Genomic DNA, 6000 nt, shown 5'->3' on the forward strand with positions numbered 1-6000 from the left:
ACTGATCAAAGTCCCTAGTGTTCACACAGCCCGACTTGCACATCTAATTGGGAAGAACACTAGAGCCTCACACATTGTTTCTTGCTGCTATGTGGTTGGCCCTGTTGAAGCTGGGCTCCACAAAATCCAAGAGCCAATGCTGATCTGCCACTGAAATAATGACTTGATAAGTTTGATCCAAGCTCAGGCCACTGCCAGAAAGTCAGAGTCTGCTCGCTGATGCTGAGGGCAAGCACGCCCCTCATTTGAGCTCTCAAGGCTGCAGCTCTTAGCTTGCAACATTTTGGGGTCTGAATTGGTGTAATGTCAGCCACCCAGAAACCACTTTAGTTTTTCTCTCCAGGATGTCAGTTATTTTTTCATCTTATATTCTCCAAACACAAAATTCTTATTATTCTGAGGAAGGTAACACTCTGTGAACAATGACAATTTTACCGAAGAACCTTTGTATCTTCAAAGGAAGATAAAGGTTGATGATACTTTTTATGATGTCAAGGCAAACTTTCAGTGCCTCACTTGAGATAGATTTTTTTAAAAAGTAAACTCTGATAGAATATTCTGCTATGCACAAATTAATAAAATTGAAATGTGTTTTCTATCTGCCAAGTGGGTGCCCTTGTGATCTAGTATAGATCTGAGAAAAGGTATTAACACTGGTTTGGGGGAATAGAAATGATGAAATGTCAACTAGAGCCATTTTCTAAGAAAAACTTGACTCAACCTAGAGACCTATTCAGCTTCTTAATAGACCAAAAAGTAAAGAAGATAAAGGGGGAAAAAAAGTCAAGCATGAAACAAAGTTTTAAGGCTGAGTGATAGAATAATTCTGATGCTGCAAGTAGGTGGAAACTAAGTGAATGTAGCTGGTGTAGAATAGAAGATGATTGATTCAGTTTGAGAGAGTTTGGTTTTGAGCTAAAAGTAAGACATCCAAAGGGAAATGAATGGGTGATTTGAAATTTAAAAAATAAACAGACCTTGGTTAAGAGGTTAGAAGTTACTACAGAGTTGGAAGTCTCTCACTTCTTCGATGTAGACTCATGGATGAGCTCATTAAGGGTAAAGAGTGAGCTGGAAAAGATGAGTCATCAAAGAAATTAAAGAAAGTATGGTAAAAAAAGGGTAGTAGTGTTATATTGACTTGGAAATGGAAATGAATGTCAGCGGAGCACAGAAATCTGAAAAGAGAGAAAACATGGAAAACGTAAAGAGAGAAAGTCAACCAGATGGAAGTCAACAATATTAAATGTCATGGAGCAATCAGAGGCAAAAAGTCTGAAAATAAAGCCTTGGGTTTTATTCAAAGAAAAAAGTACAAATATTTCAGTGCCAACTATGTGCTAGATGCCTTTACTTGCATGAAATTTTTCAAGAAGGAGTTCAGCCATGTCCTTGGGTGTGGAGACCAAAACAGGGAATTTTGCCATAAAAAGAACTGAGCAACACCAAGTGGTGCCTTTGGGGAATGGTAGGGTCAAGCTGGAAGTTTTTTGTTTTATTCTCTTGAATCAAGATGGAGCACACCCTACATGTTTGAAGGCCAGGAGAATGAAACCTATATATATAGAGAGAGAGATTGGAGAGGTTATGATAGAAATGAAGTGATTGCCAGGGTACATGTTGAAAAGTTGAAGTTTTAACATTAATTAGCAATTTTACATTCCTATCAAAGAGCTCTGCTTTTGTTTGACTGCACTGAATGAGTCTATGTTTCTGTGTCAGCTTTCCTTGTCCCCCTGCCCTTTGCTTTCATAGCTTTGCATTCTGGAAAACAACATCTTTTTATTCCATTATACCCTTGTGAACAGTTAACTCACTGTACAAAGAATTATAAATTTTGAGTAATCGGCCTAATTGTTGACCCAAACCTACATTTATCAATTACTTAAGCAATCCACTAGAGAATTTTAAATCCCTAAAAAACAACCAGATGTTGCTCTCATAATCTATTGTAGTAATAATTTTTAAAAGGTTTTATCTTACAGCAGTGACACTCTTACTCCCCCAAAGTCATACTGACTCATAGACATTGATGTATTCTAAAAATTACACACATGTATCTGTGAAGTAGAAAACTACCCAAAAGTAATTTCCTCATTTCTTCTATTACTAAACTCTTCCAAATACCAGGTATTATAATGCAATATTCTAAATTGGCAGTGTTATTTCCTGTATTTAAATTAAAATACCGTTTTATCTAAATTAAAAGAGAATTACCTTCTAGTCCTCACCATTCCCCTAAGCACCAGCATCCCAAATCTCTAGGGCTCAGAACAAGTCTCAATTGGATCAGCTGCTCCTTTGACAGCTCTTGGCTAACCTCCAGTGCCTAAATCCCTTGGGCATTTAGAATATCATTTTCTCTTAAAATTAAATCTTATCATAATCATGCAGATACAATGGCAACTTCATCTCTGCCCAATAGCTAGCCATTTTGGGGTGACGATTACTAAGCATAGTTACATCCTCAGAAACAGAAAGCAGGGACTATCAAACGAATCACACATGTTTATTTCCTAATTGCACTCAGAAAAGAAGCAAGTGGGCTGAAAGAAGCAATAGCTCTTTCTTCACTAGCACATAAAACATAAAGCAAAGCAAAATTCAGTCAACAACAAACCAATCAAGTCTTGGTTGGGCAATAGAACTGAAAATCATTGAAAATAATAAAATTATTGAACCAGTATCAATAAATCTGTATTATTTAAATTTAAATAGACTTTTATGACTTGAAGAAGGCAAATACAAGTAAATTTTTTCTTCTTGTTGTTGCAAAATTATTCACCAAATGTTATGCAAATTCTCCAAAAGCCCTTTGTTGCAATCTTCCTATTATGTTTCTCCTGATGTATTAATGTCAAATAATTATAAGGCTTTTTTTTTTTTTTTTTTTTTTGGTGTGCTTCTTTACTAACGCAAATTATAGGCAAAGGCTTCAAAATACTCTAGAGAAGTGCTTCTCAGATTTAATGCGCATACAAATCACCTGGAGATCCTGTCAAAATGTAAACTCTGATTCACTAGGTCTGAGCTGAGCTGGGGGCTGAGGGCCTGAAGTTTGGCATTTCTAATCAGCTCCCAAGTGATGTCAGTGCTGCTGGTCCAGGGCCACATTTTTTGAGTAGCAAGAGTCTGAAAACAATTACCAAGGTAGTGAGGGTTCTTCAGAGATACCAATAGGGTGTGTGTGTGTATACATATACACACATATCTCCTTTATATAGATAAGAGAAGAAGAGAGGAGAGAGGGAAAGAGAGAGAGATTATAAGGAATTGGCTCACGCGGTTATAGAGGCTGAGAAGTTGCAAGATCTACAGTTGGCAAGCTGGAGACCTGGGAGGCGCAAGACTCAAGAACAGCCAATGTTTCAGTCCAAGTCCAAAGTCAGGATAAGACTGATGTTCCAGCTCCAGCAGCCAGGCAGGCAGCGCTCCCTCTTACTTTGGGAAGGTCAGCCTTTTCATTCTATTCAGCTATTCCAGTGACTGACTGGATGAGGTTTGCCCACACTAGAGAGGACAATCTGCTTTAGTCAGTTTACTGATCCAAATGTTCATCTCATTCAAAACACTCTTACAGACACACACCCAGGATAATGTTTAACTAAATATCTGGGTACCTCAGGGCCCAGTCAAATTGACACATAAAATTAACCATCACAAATGCTATTGCTATTCTAACACATATGTTGTTTACTCCAGCCAAGTATTAATAATTTAATTAAAGTAACTCCAAAGAATGTATTTCAAACCCCTGTTTCTTGCAAGTCTGACCCATAATCAGTTAAGGAGATAGGTAGTGTTGATTGATTGTAGTACCTGCCTTTAGAGGTAATAAAAGTAATCTCTGTTCAAAGAAGGAAAGATTTATTTCAAAATCAGTTTTAAGTGTTAAGATATGCCAATATTGTACGTCTTAAACTTGTATTATAAACTGGTATGAAAAAGACAAAATCAAGTCATCCAAGACATAAGAAGTTTCATAGAAAAAGTAGGGTATTATAAATATAAAATGTATGTGAAAATTAAACCACTTTCTTTACTGTAAAACATCCTAGACTCTATAATATGCTAATTATTATAATCTATATGCTAATAGATAGATGTATATATCCCTTCGCATGTGCCATGAGGGAAATATGTCATATTTCACTGAATCTAAAATGCCATCTAATATCAAGATATATCATTTTAGGTACCATTAAAAGGGACTAATGATGCCAATTAAATATGACAAAGTTTTCTGAGTTACTTCTGATTTTTTAAAGTACATACTGACTCAGCTCTTGTAGATTTATAGGTAGATTTAATTATATGTAATCCACATGCACATATAAAAGGGAAAATATAAGTATAGGTCATTGATTACAGCATTAACAACATGTCCCCACATGCAGAGTCTGTCCCTTCTGAATCACTTTTCAACTGAGTTTCACTATGGTTTTTTGCAGACAGCACTTTCTTCTGTGCCGTCCGAAGCACTGATGATGCAATATTTCTTAGGAATATTCTTCCAAGCCACCTCCACCTATTCTGGGAGTTTTGATGTTGTCACTTTTTTGATCAGAAGATGTGACAAAAAAATTGCAGAGACTGATCAAGGGCCCATATGGCCTGGACATTGACTCGGATATCCAGCGGTTGCCATTTTTCTCATGGTACTGGAATGAAAACGAAGTTGGCCTATGTGTAGGCAAAGTCAGCTACATCACACCTGCTACTTGGCGGAAGGCATTTGTAAGACATAGCTTGAATTCAGGGATGTTAAAATTGAAAACACACACACACAAGCTCTCTATCTCACATACTTCATCTTAGAATCAATGGAAATATAGTTATTCCCAAACTTGTTAAACCAAAATTTAGGGGAAAAAACCCTTACTTTTTAAAGAACTATCTCAAGATATTAGTGTTTCTTGCCTGACCAGGTAGTGGCACAGTGAGTACAGCATCAATCTGGGACGCTGAGGAGCCAGGTTCAAAACCCTGATGTCGTGGCTTGAGCGTGGGCTCAACAGCTTGAGTGCAGAGCCGCTGGCTTGAGCACAGGATCATAGATATGACCCCATAGTTGCTGGCTTGAGACTAAGGTCACTGGCTTGAGCAAGGTGTCACTGGCTCAGATAGAGTGACCCCACCCTCCATCAAGGACATATGATAGAGCAATCAATGAACAACTCAAGTGCTGCAACTGTGAGTTGATGCTTTCCTTCTCATCTCTCCCTTCCTGTCTGTCTCTCTCTCACTTGCTAGAGAAAAAAAAATTAGTGTTTCTTGAATCCTATTTTTGAAAAATGTGCTCTTAAATATATTTCTTCTCTATACCACATTTCCCTTTGGTATACATTGACTTAAATTATTTAGTTTTTCTTAGTATATAGACCTCTGAATATGAGATTGTCTATTTATTTTTCCTGTGTCCTCCTCACAGTACCTGGAACACCTTCCATTATACTTTCAGTGTTCAAGGCCCTAGCTAGTTAGTTCAGTCAGTATAGTACTGTTCAACCTCCAGTCTGTGAGCCAGTTCACCAGAAATTTCATGCATGTACACAAAAGATTTAACCACCTGATGTATAAAGATTATAAACCCAATGGTCTTGTTGAATTTATTTATTCTTAGGGTGATTTCTACTTTAGCAGTCTCTGAAATAATTCTCCTATTTTCACCGGACCCCAAGTGTAAAAATGTTGCAAACCACTGAGTTAGAGCATACTCCTGAAATAAGATTGAAGATTTGATCCCCGCTCAGGGCACATAGGGCAGCCAGCCAATGAATGCACAATTAAGTGAAACGGCAAATGAATGCTTCTCTCTCTCTTTTAAATCAATCAGAAAATAATAAAAATAAGTAGGTAAATAAATAAATAGCTATACTTTAAGTGTGCAATAAAAGTTCTTAAAGATTCAGTTCAGAGCATCATAGAAATTTTCCCAGCCTGCTTCCAAAACAGTTTTATTCTTATGATCTGTCTTATGACTAAAACTTTCTTCCTAAA

The sequence above is a fragment of the Saccopteryx bilineata genome, chromosome 2 (assembly GCF_036850765.1).
Source record: "Saccopteryx bilineata isolate mSacBil1 chromosome 2, mSacBil1_pri_phased_curated, whole genome shotgun sequence".
NCBI lineage: Eukaryota > Metazoa > Chordata > Mammalia > Chiroptera > Emballonuridae > Saccopteryx > Saccopteryx bilineata.